General features: G+C 34.7%; 1 pseudogene; it reads right to left on the bottom strand.

The window, feature by feature from the left end:
* Positions 1–9,126: 9,126 nt before the first annotated feature.
* Positions 9,127–18,038, bottom strand: LOC125829110 (F-box protein At3g07870-like; annotated as a pseudogene).
* Positions 18,039–19,102: the final 1,064 nt, after the last annotated feature.

Genomic DNA, 19,102 nt, shown 5'->3' with positions numbered 1-19,102 from the left:
TTCTTACCGAAATAAAATGGGCTGACTTAGTCAACCTATCAACCACTACCCAAATAGAATCAAACTTCCCCAAAGTCTTCAGAAGACTAACCACAAAATCCATGGCTATCCATTCCCACTTCCATTCCGAAATTAGCTTTCTTTGAAGCAAACCTACAAGCTTTTGATGTTCATACTTCACTTGTTGGCAATTTTGACACTTAGCTATGAACTCCGCTATATCCTTCTTCATGCCCGACCACCAATAAATTCGCTTCAAGTCTTGGTACATCTTTGTCACACCCGGATGAATGGAATATCGTGAACCATGAGATTCTATCAACAACTTTCGAATCAAGTCATCAACTCGAGGAGCACAAATCCTTCTTTTAAAACTAAGAACACCTCCGCATCAAGAGTGGTATCTTGTGCCTTACCAATCTTAGTCTTCTTCTTGAGCTCATTCAAATTTTCATCCTCGAATTGATTTGCCTTAATCGCTTCCATAAACGTGGCTCTTACTTCAATGCTAGCTAACACCCCACCTTTTTCTGAGATGCCCAATTACATGAATTTAGACTCCAAGGTCTGAATTTCTTTAGCCAAGGGTCGTCTGGTTACACTCAAGCAAGCTAAACTACCCATACTTACCGCTCGACTCAAAGCATCTGCCACTAAATTAGCCTTACCCGAATGGTATTGAAGTGTGACATCATAATCCTTGAGTAGCTCCATCTACCTTCATTGTCTCAAATTCAGATCCTTTTGATTGAACACATGTTGCAAACTATGATTGTCAAAAACACCTCACACTTAACACCATAAAGGTAATGTCGCCAGATCTTAAGAGAAAACACTACCGCTGCCAACTCCAAATCATGTGTTGGATAATTCCTCTCATGCACCTTCATCTGACGTGAGGCATAAGTTATAACATTCTTCTCCTACATTAATACAACACCTAAGCCAGAATGTGAAGCATCATAATAAATTATAAAATCTTTACCTTCCACCGGTAATGCTAGGATGGGTGTAGTGGTCAAGAGAGTCTTGAGCTTTTGAAAGCTATCCTCGCACTATTTAGTCCATTCAAATGTTATCTCCTTTTTGGTCAAATTTGTCAAGTGAGTGGCAATAGAAGCAAAGTTCTTCACAAATCTACGATAGTAGCTAGCGAGCCCTACAAAACTCCTAACTTCCGTCATAGAGCTAGGTCGAACCCAATTCTTAATCGCCACAATATTTTGGGGATCTACCATTACCCCTTCTTTTGAAACTACATGCCCTAAAACTGCAACCGAAGTCAACCTAAATTCACATTTAGAAAATTTAGCATACAACCTTTGTTTCCCAAGAACACCCATAATAATACGAAGATGGTCGACATGCTCTTCCTCACTTTTCGAATAGACCAAAATATCATCAATAAAGACTATGATGAATGAATCAAGAAATGGTTTGAACACTCTATTCATTAAACTCATAAAAGTGGCGAGTGCATTAGTCAAACCAAAAGACATAACTAGAAACTCATAGTGCCCATAGCGGGTTCTAAACGCCGTCTTGGGCACATCCTCAGTCCTAATTTTAAACTGATGGTAGATGACCATATATCAATCTTGGAGAAAAATGATGCACCTTGCAATTGGTCAAAAATATCATCTATTCGAGGCAAGGGATACTTATTTCGAATGGTGACCCTATTTAATTGTCGGTAATCTATACACATTCTCATGCTACCATCCTTTTTCTTAACAAACAAAACTGGAGCACCCCATGGGGAAGCACTAGGACGAATAAATCCTTTATCAAGAAGTTCTTGGACTTGAGCCTTAAGCTCTCTTAATTTCGTTGGGGCCATACGATATGGAGGGACGGAAATGGGATGAGTACCAGGTTCTAAATCGATGCAGAAGTCTATATCTTTATCATGAGGCATACCAGGCAGATCATTAGGAAACACTTCTCTAAATTCTGACACCACACGAATTGACTCAATAGATGGAGACTCAACCTCAACATCCCCAATATGAGCCAAATAAGCCAAACAACCCTGCCCCACCAGTTTTCTAGCCCGAATGGAGGATATGATCTTAGCTTGCTTAGGCTTGTACACCCCCCTTCCCACTATAATTTTTCCCTTCTCGGAATTTCTAGAGTCACAGACTTAGTGTTACAATTAAGCGCAACATAATTGGGGGACAACCAAGTCGTGCCTAAGATTATGTCAAAGTCAGTCATATCCAATATAACCAAATCATCCCAAGTATGATAACCCATAAATAAAATAAGACAAGCACGATAGACATGGGTAACTATGACAGACTTTCCAACTGGGGTAGAAACATGGATGTGGGCGTCAAGTTTATCACAATTCATATCAAATTCTGAGTCAAATCTCACGGATACATAAGAATAAGTAGAAGCCGGATCAAACAACACATTAGCCATCTGGTCACAGACAAGAATAGTACATGTGATCACTGTGTCAGACTCCTCTGCCTCATTCTTGCCCGGAAAGGCATAACATTAAGCCCTATCATCTTGACGGGTGACTTCCCTGCCTAGCTGCACTGCACCTCTACCTGCGTTACCATTTCCTCTACCCTTACGACCTCACTGATTACCTCCTCGCCCACCTTGTGGACGCCTTCGACCATTATTATCATTTCCCGTGGGTACCACTGCTCTAGCCTCCTGCTGCACGGAATCCAACCCACATGAGTAGGGACAATCTATCCTCATATGCCCAGGTTTTCCACAATTATAGCAAGTACGATCAAAAGATAGTCTGCCGCCCGTCGAAGGTGCGACTCCCTGGCTATCCTGAATCAAATTATGAGGTGGAGTTCCCGAGTAATTACCTGTAGAGGCGGGCATGGCAGACTGAATTGGTCTGGCTGCAAGTGTTGGCCTCCCTGCCCCTTTGGAGTAAGAGCCTTGAAACTTACTCGACTTCGTGGCCCTTTTTTCCAATGCCTTAGCGTAACTGTCTCGTCTCATCCTCTCCACTTTCTTAACAAAGTTTGTCACCTCATTAAAGCTTCTCCCTGCAGAGGTCATGTGAACTGATAATACCTGTAACTCAGAATTTAGTCCCTTAATAAATAAACAGATTTTCTCTTCCTCAGTAGTCACCAACTGGTATATCTAGACAATGCATGAAACTTAGCCTCATAAGCATCCACCGACATATCACCTTGATCCAAAGCCATGAACTCATCTTTCTTACGATCTCTCAGAGTCCTAGGCACATATTTCTCCAAAAATAGAGCATGAAACTGGGTCCAAGTGAGTGGGGGTAAAACTGAAGATCTGCATTCCATATAAGCTCTCCACCACTGCTTAGCCTCACAATGAAGCTGAAAAGTCACGAACTCAACCCCATGCGGATGGATAATTCCTAACTTATGAAGCCTCTCGTAGCAATCTATAATGAACTCATATGCATCCTCACTCTCGGAACCATATAACACAAGCGGTTTCAACTTCAAGAGCTTAGTCAACATTTCATGCTCATTACCAGTCATAACAGGACCCAACAAAGGACGGAAGAAAGCATCATTACCTCCAGTTCCACCCACCTTAGGGACAGTGATAGCAATAGGAGGATTGTCGAGAGCTTGAGTTGCTTGAACAGAGGGAAGCACTCTAGGATCAACCAACTCTTTCAAGAATGACATGATCTGTTGGGCTAACGTTGGGTCTATGAGAGGAATACCTGTAGTCTCAGCCTGCACCTTTTCCTCTTGTCCAATCTCCTCAACATTTTCAACCTCAATATTCTCCTCTATCTCTTCATGATGTACGGGAGGGGCCTCATTTTGGGGAGCATTTTCGACCGGTACCCTATCTCTAGTAGGCACCACTCTTTCTCGGCCTCTACCCCTATCTCTTCATCTACCCCTGCCTCGACTACGACCTCTCACTGCAGATTCATCAGCTGGAGCATTGATGGGAGCTACGGGCCTGACGTCGTTGAATCTAGTGTTAACCATCTGCATGAAGGAGGTTAGATACCAATTCGAATCGGCAGATACAACCTGGAATCAAGTTATAGCACGAAAAGAGACAAAAGAAAACAGAGAAGTTTTCCAAAAGTCCTATAGCCTCTCGAAGAAAAGTACAGACGTCTCCGTATCGTTTTGCAAGACTCTACTAGACACGTTTTAGTACATCGAGATCAATAAACCTAGGCTCTGATATCGACTTTGTCACGATCCAGACCATCGTGATTGACACCCACACTAACCTCCGGTGGGAGAACCATTTATACTAATTAGCTAACCAACTTGTCGATATGCTAAATCATTTAAAGTTACTGAAGCAAGTTTAAACAACTAAAGACTGAAGTTCCCATAAACTTCCAAAATATCTAACAACGAATTGCGGAATTAAATGCCTAGTACCTGAAAGTCAATGTACCAAAACATCTAACAATGAACCAAAAGTCTAAACAAGAAGGGTTACAACTCCAAACTAATGAACTAATAACTAACTAGAAAGTCTAAGTCGCAAATATGGACATAGACGAAGGAGAACTCATGGCAGCCCAGAAGAACTGGCTCACCCCTGAATTCGAATGACGATCACTGATCTTCTAAGCGAGGTCTACCAATAACTGCCTGAAGATGCCCTATACTCAACAAAGAAAGAGCAAGTGCAATATCAGTACACAACCACAGTGTACTGGTAGGATCACACAACTATCCCACTAAGTGCAACGTACATAAGTCATACAACATAAAAATAACATGCATACACCGAACATATACAATACCATCATCATTTAATAACAACGGAGCATTTCACAAGTCTCAATTATAAAGTTAAGTAAACTCATTGGTCCTCTCATGGAACCCAAACCCAAATTGTCAGCATACCGGAACGTGGTACCCGATCCAATGTTTATGCCGGAACGTGGTAAACAATCCCATATTTATGTTGGAATGTGGCAACCGATCCAAGTTAGTGTGTCAGAACGCAACAATAGATCCATTCAATAAGCCACAATCATAATCACAATGTACATTCTCATAATCATACAATCAAGTCATGATTCATGGCATTCATCATTCATCTTTCCCAATTTACAATAAGTGTCATCAATAATGCAACATTTGCATACATACACGTATTATAATGAAGCAAGAACAAACATATATCACATAAGCATGAAATCACAATCATCACCTATCTCGAAACAAACTTGAAACCCCTAAGAAACTTGATTCTTCCCTTTCCAAATTTATTCCGCTTGTTCTTGGTCTACAAACGATCAATATAACATGGGAATCAATAAACAATAACTAATTACCTGAATTACTAACAATTCTATCAACCCTAGATCATACCCATGATCCCCATACCCATATTAGGGCTTTCCTCACCATAAGTTCCAGATCAAAACCCTACTCCATCGATAATTACCCATTAGATTACGTTTTACGAATTGAAAAATGGATTCGGGGAGTTAAAATCCTACCTTTAGCCTCAAGAATGGTGAAAATCTGTCAAGAAAATCATGGGTTCGTTCCTTAGATCTCAAGTTCAAAAATTGTAGAATAAAATGATTTTGGGGTTTATTTTACAATTTTAAGTTGCGTCTGCCCCGCCATGGCGGCACTCACCCTGCTATATCGACCCCGCCCTGATGGCAGAAATCCCGCCTCAACGGCTTGTATGGAAACAATGATCAATTTTAAGAATTTCAAACCCCCATTTCACAATATACCTTCCACCAACGACAGTCAGAAACTACTCGTTCACGCTAAGATTGATTTCGGGAGTTCTATTCTCCCGAATTCAATTTCGTAAAGTCGTACAAGTTCCTTAACGTCTTATCTATCTACTAATGTGATCAAATTCATAATTAGATCACCCAATTGTTACCATATTTCCATATACTTTAATGACTCCAATTTCGTCCAAATCTAGACTAGGTTGGGAAATTCCAAGTTATTACGAAAAAATTTCCCGACCCAAAATTTTTCCCCGTTGTCTTTTCTATAATGACGGAATTTGGTTTTTACAAAAGGCTATTAATTTTCTAAAATGATATAAGTATTGAAGTATGTGTGTGATGAAAATCGTAAGAAGAAAATATAATTGTGAATTGATGAATGATTTGTTACAATTTGTTCACCAACTCTTTCTTTTATGGTACCCCCAATTTCATTGAATTTTGAACTTAATCAATTGTTGCAAAAAACACTTGGAGTTTATAAGAAGAACAAGAGTAGAAAATCTTAAAAATCATAGTTTAAAAGTGAGAGGAAATGTCCCCTCTACAACTAACAAATTGTACTATGAATAGGTACTATTGTGTCTTATTAGAAAAGTCACAACCCTTCTAAAAAATCATTTCTCATCAGAAAATTCATAACCCTTTAAAATAGTCACAACTCATAGGATAAGGCACACCTCTTTTGTAAAGTCACAACCCTTTGAAAAAGTCACAATCCTTTGGAAAAGTAACAACTCATTGGAAAAGTCACAATCTTTTATTGTAACAAAGGTATCTACTTTTAATATAATATAATTAAATAAAATAAATTGAGTATTTTTAATTGAGGGTATTATAGTAATTCAACATTCATGTTTGGGAGTTCATGCATATATCATAATTTTATCTTGAAATAAATTTTCCAAAATCTTGGAGCACAATATATTAATATATATATATATATATCAAACTTGGTTGGATAGTACTTTTTCAGCCAGTCATTCCCCAAAACAAGGTTACATCCACCTACAGGAATGATAAGCAGATCCTATTGGAAGAACTGTGATCTCAACCTCACCGATACCTTCAAGTGAATCCACAAGCTAGTCGACAAGCTAGAAACTTCAAGAAAATTCATAAACTAGTCCACAAACTAGACCACAGTTCTACGGTCTTCAACAGTGATCCCAAGTTCACTTCCAAACTCTCTCAATACTTGGGTGGACAAGTATTTTATGGAAAAAATTATCTATTTTTAAGGGTTAGAAGAGTCCCTATTTATAGAGATTTCTTCTTAGTCCAAGGAAAAGGAATACCATGTCTTTCCTTAGAATAGAAAGACATGTACATCTCCCTTTCCTTAGAAAAGAAAAAGTCATGTCCTTCTTCCTTTCCTTAGAATAGAAAAAGTGATATATTTCTCCCTTGCCTTAGAACATAGAAAGATACATACTTCTCCCTTTCCTTAGAATAGAGAAAGACACATACTTCTCCTTTTTCCCTTTACAATAAATTCTGAGTTCTAGATAAATATGGGCACGGTAGGGACCACATAATTAATTACCGAGGCTTTCTATTATGAAAATAATTCCAAATAATTAATTTGAATTATTCTTACCATAATAAATTACAAATCATTCCACTAGAAATTCGTAATTGCACTCCTCTATTTATATTTCGAAATTCCCCATTAGACACATGTAATTCCCCATGTTAAGATTACAGATACTAATCAATAAATTAAATTACTGACGAACTTAATTCAATGATCAATTTCCTTTAGAGCATTGCTTAATTTATTTCATGTGTCGGATTCTTAAATCCATTTGCAAGGTTTGACACGATGAAAACTTTTAAGCTTCTAAAAAAGGCATATCATTAATCTCTATATCGAGACATGGATTCCATCAACTAACTTATTATTTCACCAATATATATTATCATCATCCAATCTACCAAGAATATTGACCCATCTTAGAATCTCACCATTTAATAAATCAAAACGATCATTACCATATACAGATCATAATAGTTATATCAGGATTAAGAATATAAGTACATTTAATAGTTTAGAGAATTTCTTTTGTCAGTCAGTCTAAAGCAACTATCTCTACTCGGTCTCGTTCAATACATACAAAATGCACTAGCACAAGAAGTTGGAACTATACCATTCCCATAATCAAGATAAACTACATATAATCTTGTGCTACAATCGTACCGATGACATGTCCAATTTCCATCTTAGATTGTGAACAAAAAAGCTTTATACCTATAAGAACCGATGATTTAATCCTCTGTGTATAAGCTTAAACTCTATACACTAAATCATCTACTATATAAGTAAACAAGCACCATAAACGAATATATGATCTATTCAAATAAATAAATAATTATTCTATAATAAATACTATATCTAAACACGTGGTTAATAGTATATATCCCAACAGCTCAGACTCGGGTGAAGGTGTCGATACGTGTTCATGATCTAATTTTTAAGATTCGGGGATATGGATCCATGAATAAATAAGGGTGTGTGGATTTGCCTAAATAATTAGAATATCTAAAACTAGAGTTATTAAACCTAAATTATGAGATATTATCTGGAGAGCTTGAGGAGAATCTTGGATGTTGATCAAAGGAAAAAGAGTAACATAGAAATTTCTATTTAAAGATATTCCATTTCCTTCAATTTTACCTTAGCGTTTGTATTGATTACAAAAATCATTAAAATTGTCCAGAGTTTTCCCAACAATTTTGGTCAAAATATGCAAAATCAGTTGACCGAATCGAACACGAATTCCACACTCGCACCCACACCCACACCCACATCGTATTGACACAGGTGCAACACCAAAAGTAAAGTGTCGAAGTAACTTAGCTTTGTTATAGATTGAAAACATATTTCTAGGGTAGCTTAGGTAGCAGTAAACCTGATGGTGAGATTGTTTTCATAGCTTACAAAAAAATTGGATTATATTTTGTGATTTTCTGAAGAATAGTTGGAGTGAAATTAAAACAAGAGAGCTTGCAGAAAATACCTATAGTCGTGTACATAGACTTTTATCTTGTATCTACTGTTAGTTTTGAAATTTATTATTTTAGAGGGTAACTAGTTTACTTTTTGGTATTAATTCTTATGGAAGACATCATTGTCTATAATATATATATATATACACCTTGAGAATGTTCCTATTATTTTTACAGATAGCACAGTGTTGTGTTCCTTAGTTTGTTCTATTCAGACAAGTGTAGAATGAAATGATAAAAAAGAATGCAAATTTGGAGAGTTAACATTGCCAAGTTACTAACAGACCTCAAAAGCATCCATAAAACAATAAAAGTTCCCAGGTCTTAAGCTAAATAATATAAGAAACATTTTTACAAAACATAATATCTAGGAAGAAATAAGACAAATTGAACATCTAAACTAGCTCAATCTTCGGAAAGGCATAGGAGACTTGAAAACATTCCCCAATTACAGTCTTGAGTGAGTAAAAACTTGGAGTGTAGCTAGTTGATCCAGTGCCACCGTACACTTTCACCTTCGTAAACTTATTTTCTTTTGGGTTGTAAGAAACAAGTTGTGTGCCATGATCTCTTTGCATCAAGATTTCTCCATCTTTCCAAAGTAAGATTGGTATAAATTTATCACCACGGATATCAGCTTGAATACTATCCTTCAAAGTGCGTTGTTTAGTCCAAGATTCAGCTATTCCGTATTCTTTCATCCACCATATACCAATGTACTGATTATGACTATCATCAGACAAACACAAACAATTCCACAACTCCCCTAGCGTCAAGCCCAACAATGGGGTTTGCAGACCACGCGGAGGTGACAAGGACTGCACCTCTTCAGTAAAACTGTTAAATGAGTAAATGTTGTCATTATTTTTGCAACCCATCCAATGAATAACACCATTGATGTTAACCTTACTAAATAATCCACATATAGGTTCTGGAGCCTTGCCCACATTTTTCCATTTCTCATTAGCTCCTAGAGTAAAAACCTCCAATTCAGATACTTTTAGACTTCCAACAGACTTTCTAACTACTGATCGCAATACTTTAAACTGGCCGGAGGCTTTACTAAAGCAGAATGCATAAGAAACACATCGAATCCTTTTATCCCATTCGGGCAATTTAACCTTGAAATACTCACCTAAAATAGGATTGCTAATGTAAATTCAATGGTCTACGTCATATCTCCTACCATTCAACAAACATAGAAATCCATTGCAAGAACCAATTAATGTCATGTTACCCCAAGAAAATTTGGGTGAAGGGAGGTGAAACATAGGGCTCAACACAATAGCTCTGTGTACGGGGTGAGAATCATCTGCTTTGAGTTCTACTAGTAACCGTACAAAATCATTAATTGAAAGCAAAATGCTGGGAAAATCAGATGATCTTTTGAGGTGATACATGTTAGTAAACAAAGAGTCGAAAGTTAAAATAAGGTACCAAAGTTTACAAACCATCTTACAACGGAAGATGGACTTGATTGTCAATCATGAAAGAATTTCGATCATAACCACTGTTAGAAGGTCCATAATCATGGTGACAGGAGAGATTCTTCTTCCTTCGAAATCTTCCTTGAAAAGCTTAGAGCTTTGGGCATCCACGGATGTCACTTCCTTTGAACCAAAAGGGTGCTAGTTTTTAGGGTTTGGTCTTATGTATTTGGTGGGCCCTCATATATTGTGGGCTTCAAAATTTATAAAATTTATTTCAAGCTAAATGGACTATATAAACAAAGTTAACTGACTTATAGAAACTATAAAACAAAGAAAAGTGACTTCAGTAATTCATTATCATAAGTTGAGTGGCTATTTAGATATTAAACTCTATATTATTATGTTTTAACGAAAGTTAAATAGTTATAAGGAGTTGCGGTAAATTCTTTCGAAGTTCCATAATCGTGATAGGAATATCAAAAACTTGAATTCCATTTTAGTAGTAATTTTTTAGGGTTTTAAGTTGGCTCCTGGATAGCTATAGATGGTGTAGGAGAAAAGAAAATTGCCGCACTATCCATAATTACTTGCATTTCAAAATGTACTAATAGAAAATTATCATAAGATAAATATTCAAGCTCCTTGCAAAAAGGCAATACAATGCATCTCGATAATTCAATAGGTTGTATTGAAGGACAAAAACCTTTTTTTTCAAACTTGAGATTAATTCCGACCTATACGTCTATTTGTGGAACTTTTTTAGCTGCATAAAGGTTTAATAAATCCAACACAACAACATATTTGGTGTAATCTCACTAAAGAGATAAAAAAAAATATGACACAAAAAGAAAGCTATTCATTATATACTTACATAGAAACAATTTTGAGTATGCTTTTGACAAAATTGAATAATCGTGCAGTTATTAATTAGCTTGTTACTATGCTTCAACAGTTTGACCTCCAATTTTTTCTCTTGGTTTCTATGAATGAATGAGCCTCTAATTTATAAGGTCATCTGAGGTTGACCTGACTTGTTTTGCCGCGGAAAATGACTACCTAAAATCAGGGTGGGAGAAAGAATTTTCACTAAATTGATTAAAAATATAAAGAAGTCAAACGAGAACGTTGGCTACATGTACAAAATGGTTTTACAAAACCATAAAATCAGAGTATTAAAAAATAATGGCACGAATGTCCCTTTTTTTAATGATAGTGACATGGGTGATCCCAACTTTTAATGTATCAAATATACAAGCATTTTCTCAAATTTGAGAGACTTTTCCCTTTTTTTAAAAACTAAGTTGAGGGTTGTAAGTGATTTTCAAATTTGCATAACGAAAATGTTGATGATAATAATAATAGTAAGAATAACAATATTAATATTGATTAAAAGAAATAAATAGATAATAATAATGATAATAATAATAATAATGAAATTATCGTAGATTAGACAGAAAGTAAAGAATTTGTAATGGATCAAAAAATCAGTGATCGGGTATAAAAAGGTTTGTAAAAGACAAACTTTTAAGGAAATAATTGTTTTACGAATAATCACATATATTTTTTCAGAAAGACTATCTCAAAGGAAACCGTTTCTTTCTTTTTTTTTGGCCTTCTAAAATATCTCTTAAGTATCCGAAACTTTTTAGAATTACTATCCAAATTAATTTAGAAATACCTTTGGATATCATATGTTGACACCCAATTTTGGCCTAACATTTTCAAAATTCATAACTTTAAAGTTTTATTTATTCAATAGTTCAAAATACATTTTTATAATTTTGAATAAGTTTATCGATATTTATCGTTATTTCTCAAAATTTCAGGATTTTTATTAGTTAATTTTAATTACATTATTTTTTGTCAGAATCAATTGCATATGTTCTGAATATCGCTTCTTTGATTAAATCATTATTTTATATTAAATTGCATATTTGACATGCCATTCATTTTATTCCTTACGTTTGTTAATATCCATTTTATTTGTTAGTTTTATTAATATTCATTTTTTATGTTCTTAGCGCAGTGTAGAAATATATTTAAATATGGATAAGATCGCATACACATATGTTTTGTTAACAAGTGGTTTAGTCCACAGTTTTAATAAAGTGGTATTGTACTAAGGCGGTTTTTCAATTTTCTATTTAAACAATTTCTTAGTCATTAAGTTGGTGCTGATGGATAAGATTTTTGATAAGACCATCTCCAACACATCTCTATTTTATGCTTCATTCTCTATATATGGAGAGTAAAATAGAAAATGACCTCTCCAACCCCTCTCCATATTACTCTCTATACTCCATTTATAAAGAGGTGAATAGTAGTTCTCCAAATTGGGAGAACTACTAGTCATCTCTCAATTTCACTTTTGATTATTTTAATATTATTTTTATGACATCGTTAATTAAGTTTTTATTATTTGTAATTGTTTTAAAATGCAATATAACATAAAAAATAAATAATTTTTCTATTTTACTTTTTAAAAATATTAGCACTTTAAATATGTAATTTAAAATTATTTTTAATATTATATATATTATACAAGACTATTAATTAAGTCTCTAATATTTGAAATTACTTTCTAAGTAATATAATAACTAAAAACATATTATTGATAAATATACCACTTTCATCCCTAATTAACAATTTTTCTGATTTAATTTTTAAAAGATTTTTTCACTTTAAATATGTAATTTAAAATTATAATTATTTTCACTATGAACAATGCACAAAATTACATGATAATTCAAACAATCCAGTTTGATGTTATGGTGATAAATGATTAAACTACACTTTTTAATGAGCATGAAAATACATGTAGCAAAGTTTAAAATGGAACAGGGGAGTAAATTAGTATACAAAATAATTGGATACAAGATAAAACTATTAATTTAAATAATTTTTAGCTACACATAAAAACACAAGTACAAAAATTGCTCGTATGTATTATATATAATATTTGTCGCATTTATGTTACTTTTAGGAATTTAGAATAAAATAAGTTTTTATTAAATGAAGAATTTGAAAAAGAATAAAATTTTATATTATATGAAGATTATATAGATTATAGGGTGATTATTTTCAAAAAATAGTAATTTGATTTATATTATGAAATAGGGAAACGAAAATGAAATGGAAATAATCATATTATATATACATATAAAAGAGAATCTTAGGCCCGCCTAAGTGGCGCCACCACAAACCAGAATTCCCTTTTAATTTATTTATTTCCAAAACTAGCTTCCCCTTTCAAGAAAAGTTGTGACATTTATGAAAAGTTGCGACTTTTATGAAGAGTTGCGACTTTTGTGAAAAGTTGTGACTTTTATGAAAAGTTGCGACTTTAATGAAGAGTTGCAACTTTTATGAAAAGTTGCAACTTTTATGAAAAGTTGCAACTTTTATGAAAGATTGTGATCTTTCCGAATGGCTGCAACTTTTCGAAATAGTCGTAACCTTTCCGATAAGGCACAATAAACATTTGTTCACACTACCCTTTGTTGTCTATAAATAGAGGGATTTCCTCTCATTTTAAAACAATGAAAATTCCGAACCTCCTCCTCCTCTTCTTCTTCTTCTTCTTCACAATTAACTATTTGTGTACTTTGCTCCTATTGAGTGGCTCACTGACACCATTTCATTTTCCCTTACATTATTAATGTTTGTTACTACGTAATCTTGTATGTAAGACAATATAGTGTTTTAGTTTTAATGACTGATAGATTTTTAGTATTATTTTATAAATTTCGTGGTATTGAATTCCCGCGGGAAGCACAGGTAATTTTCCTAGTATTATAATATTGAGGGAGAGAAGAAGATTCCTTTTTAGAAAGTAAAATAAAGAATTTAGTTGAAATTGATTGTCTGAAATCATAGAGAACTCTATATTTGAAGTGTAAAATGTAGCGTAGGGTTGGAGATGCCTTAAGGGGTGTAATTTTTAATTTTGAAAAATTCTTTTATTGATCATTATTTTTTCCGATGATAAACTCTCCGAAGATCCGCCAGAATTCGGCAAGTCTACCACCACAAAAAGACTCATTACCACCCAAAACCATGGTTGTTCACTGCTTCCAGCAACCAAAAAGGCCACCACCGCTCAAATAGTACCAGAGCCTTTCCTCTCCAGCTAGATCCACTATTCCACCACCATTTTCGAACCATAACAACCCATTTCTTCCTCACAAACTGTTGGGATATACTATTAACCATGTAATTGTGTTATAGTATTTTTTATTTAATCCCTTGTAAAGATTTTTTATGTTATTTATTTAATATAATAAATTTTTTGTTTAAATAGATCATTATGTATATATGTGTGTCCATTGCTTATATAGTAGACAATTTTGTGTATGGAGTATTTTAACTCATACCGAAAGATTAAAATTGTCGGTGCATATAAGTTATAAATTTATGTTCACGATCAAAGATGAAGTAGGACCAACATCTTGATGATCGTAGCACAAGATTAAATATAATTTGATCTTAATTATGAGAATGGTTAAATTCAACTTCTTATGCTAGTACATTTTGTATGTATTGAACGGACCAATTAGAGACATTTGTTTATGTTCTGAATATTTATAAATAAATTCTCTAGTCCACTACATGTACTTATACTCTTAATCTTGATATAATTATTATGATCTATGTAATTTATTTTATTGTTTTAATCTATTAAAATGTGAGACTTTTTGATGAGTCAATAAATTCCTAATAGATTAGATAATGACAAATTACATTAGTGAAATAATAATTAGTTGATAGAACCGTGTCTCGGACCCGAGTTGAAGACACCCCTTTATGGTTACTTATAGGTTTTCACGTGAAAACCCTGCAGGTGGATTTTATATCCATCACGTGAAATAAGTTAAGTAAATATAATAAAGGATTAATTTAGTCAATCAATTAAATTTTCAGAAAATTTTGATTTAATTGATTGGTGTCGGTAATTCTAACACGTGGGGTTAAATAAGATGTAGTGGTAGATTTCGAAATTAAATCGAGGAGTGCAATTAAAGAATTTTAGTGGAATAATTTGTAATTTATTGCGATATGGTTAATTCGTTCATTTAAGAATTATTATCGTAATTGGAAGCCTCTATTAAATATATATACGGTCCCTACTATGCCTGATTAATTGGCCAAGTTTGAAAAGAAGGACAAAATAATTTTATTGTTGATCTTCTTTAAAGGATGAATTATTTGAGAGTCAACTATTGAGTTAATGACAAAAACGTTTGGCCTTAAATGGATGAAAACGTTTTTTGTATTAATATAAATTTATTCTCATTTTGAAGATCCTCTTGATTGCTCATTAAGCCTGAAATTTATTTGGACGATTTTCCTATTCATTCTTAAGTTGGAAAACTAGTATAAATATGCAGGATGTGGCATGAAAGAAATTATCCTTTAAAACAAGTAATACTTGCCCACACAAGTAACTTGGTAGTAACAGTAAATCAAGAAATAGGAGAAGATCGTAGCTCTGGATTCTTTGCATCTGGACGACTTTTGTAGAAGCTTCAACAGGTTAGTCTTCTTCCAATTCGTTCATGTTATATTGCTTAGTCTACATGTAAGATTTGTGATCCTGAATATAGCTTCCGTTGTGCATATTCTAACACAAACAACCCCATCTCGCGCTTCTCTTTCCATCTCTGCTACCAGGAACTCAAATCCAAACCATCACAAAACAACACACACCGAACAATTCTCCAACAAACCCACACAGCCACCGGAAACAACCCACCACCGCGAGCTTTGGTGAACTCCGGTTAACCATCTCCATTCTCCATTTTTTTCGGCTAAACCAGATCCCGAACCCATCGGAACCACCACTAAGCTCCGGCGAGCACAACGATGAACATATCAACACCAATCAATCAACAGTCCCAGTCCTCCGGCGAAAACCAAACTCAAATGACCCCCATTTTCCCCTTCTTCTCCAACCTACGAAACCACCAGATCTCAACCTCACCGGTCCAGCTTCACACACCACAAGCTCCGGCGAGCTCGTGAGTATTGGTGTATATGCATTTTATTATTAAAATAAAATATTAAGTGCATATGTTAGAGGATATAAATTGTGGTTGAAGATGACTATTGGTTCTTGTAAATTATATGACCATTAGTTCTTGTAATTCTCATTGTCATTAGCTTCTTGTAACTCATATGACCATTTGTATCTTGTAACTTATGTAACATCTATCACATTTATCTACCCACATTGATACCCCTCATTCTGGCCATTTATTATATGGAAGACTTATTCACCTATAAATAACTAGTGATGTTTCTTCCTTTGTGAAGTATCTCAAGTAAGAAAAGAAATAATGTAAGAAAGATGAGATTTATATTGAGATTAGTGTAAAGATAGAGAGAGTTGTGAGAAATAAAAATATTCTTAGTCTTCAGGGGCGGACCCACATAGTGAGTTTCGGGTGCTTGAGTACCCATTCACCCCGACGAAAACTTTATATATGCACATAGAAAATATTGGATAATTGGTATAACACATTCGTTAGACCGATATACACAAAGGTCTCAATGTTGCGTTGGTTCTGGAGGTGAATATAAAGATCAATGAGACCTTCCATCGAGTGTTCGAATCCTGGTATCAGTGTCAATTTCTTTTTGAAAAAAACAAACTGAATTTCTTCTCTCATAGTTTTTTTTACTAAGTATATTTTTACAGTTGACTTTTTGTTTGTATTCTTTTAAATTGTTTTTCAACTTTTTTATTTTTTGTATTTTATTTACTAACTAAACTAAAGATATTAGTAAGCTTCTACAAATAATTTTATTTTCGGCTTGAGCACCCACAACCATCAAATTCTGGATCTGCCACTGTTAGTCTTCAACTATATTCACTAGATAAAAGAGAATATTTATATGTTGAATGAAGGTGTTTTTTGGTGGAGCTTTGAGCTCTTCAACTAATCCGGAGTTGTTTAAGTTGTACAACATTGTTGGGCTATTGTATCCTTGAGGGGACAAGTCAAGATATATATTTATGGATCGGTGTAGATTATGCCTTATTGAGCTTGAATATCTTAAAGAAAGCGAGATATATGTGCATTAGCCTAAAAAATTGTTTATTCATTTTAGTCATTTTATTTTCAACTATAATATTTTGTATTTGTGGTATATTACACATACAATTTTAAGGAGATTCTTGTTACAGTTTGAAAAAGTATGGATATCAAGATAGGATATCAACATAAGTCCGCTCAAATGTCGCTCTCTTCTCGTGATCAAACTTGGTTGGATTGTACTTTTTCATCCAGTCATTCCCCAAAACAAGGTCACATCCACCTACAGGAATGATAAGCAGATCCTATTGGAAGGACCTCCCTTGCATTTTCCACTTAAACCCTTGGCAATGAGATGTGCACATGACATAGTTACCATTAACTAATGACTCTTACTGGCGCACAATAACTAGCTTTATAACCTGCTCCAATGACTCTGTGTTGATCAATGAAACCATGAGTGTTTCCTGAATCAATCAACAGGGTGAGGCTCTTATTCTTAACAGTACCACTCACCAGTATAGTATTAACCCCTTGACTGCTCCGTGGTAATGCATTTAAACTGACTGCTTCTTGCACTTCATGTTCTATCTCCCTTTCAATACTTAGGTCCATATAGGTTGGGTCCTCCACCTCCGCAAATACTCCTTCAACAGTCTCCACTTCTCCCGTTAAGCAATTCAATTGCTTTGGTCGACACTGATGTCCTATAGTGTACTTGTATCCACATCGAAAACACAACCTATTGATTTTCCTGCACTCAAAAACTTCAGGACTAAGTTTAAAAGCATTAGGTCTGCTGGCTGAGCTTCCTGAGGCCTTTGAAAGGGAATTATAGCTCATAGCAGTAGCAGGCTTAGTGGTAACCTTGTTTTTGAGGAGTTTCTTAAGGTTATAGTGTTGATTATTTGAGGTGTTTGAGTTAGATTCTTGTGTATATGTTTTGGGTATCTGAATCTAAAAAGAAATTGAGAAAAAGAATCGAATTTAATCGATTTAAGATCAGAAAATGAGTTGGAAGTTCGTCAGGTTTGACTGGGGAAAAGCTGGTGCGGTGTGCCCCCGTAGCACTAGGAAGGCTGGGGAGACACGCCAGTAGTGCACCCAACATGGGTCTCTGAACTTTGGGGGATGGCGCGGTGCGCCAGCAATGTGCCAGGTTCGTCCGCCCCAACCCGTTTTTCATCGTTTAGCCCGTCTAAGTCCTTCGAAAGTATACTAACACTTCCTATTGATTCTAACTACTATAAATGACTTCTAAACTCCTAGAAATAATCCATAACATGAATCATAACCTTGAATCATAAATTCAAATTCAAGGAAAGTTAAGAGCCAAGTCTAGAGAGTTCTTAGAGTCCTTTCAAGAAGTCTTTTACAAATTCTCTAATCTTGTTTTAAGACTTGAGTTTTGAGTTCAGTAAGAGTAACAAATGGAGTTCATTTCTCTAAAAAGAGTATATGGGATCTAAGTATTCCCAAAGAGTAAATGTTTTCACATTTAACAAGAGAGGAAACACCGATTTCCAAGACAACCTTAGAGTTAGTTTTTGAGTAATTATCTCAAACCACAGAAAGAGTTTCTATTTTTAAACATATGAGCCGAGTATTTTGGGAGTATTATTGAGCATCGGTATGGTGACGAGTTCATAATAACTCAAGTCTCCATAAACCATGAAGCCATCGTGGGTAGAAGGGTCATACTTTTTAGATGATTCCTTAGTGCCTCTTAGCATAGACTAGTGGATCCACTTAGTTAAAGTGTTCTTTATCCTGGTAGGTTATAGGACAGTTCTGGCAGCGTGGGTGAGAGGTTGTATCATCACATAGCTCATAGTAATAGTTGTCGGTTAGAGAAAATCCTAGAAAGTTGTATTATTTTACTATATATGTATATTGAAATGTTTCTT

This window comes from Solanum verrucosum, unplaced genomic scaffold, assembly GCF_900185275.1.
Source record: "Solanum verrucosum unplaced genomic scaffold, falcon-dt-bn FXZP01000007.1, whole genome shotgun sequence".
NCBI classification, from domain to species: domain Eukaryota; kingdom Viridiplantae; phylum Streptophyta; class Magnoliopsida; order Solanales; family Solanaceae; genus Solanum; species Solanum verrucosum.
This window is presented reverse-complemented; position numbering and strand designations above follow the sequence as displayed.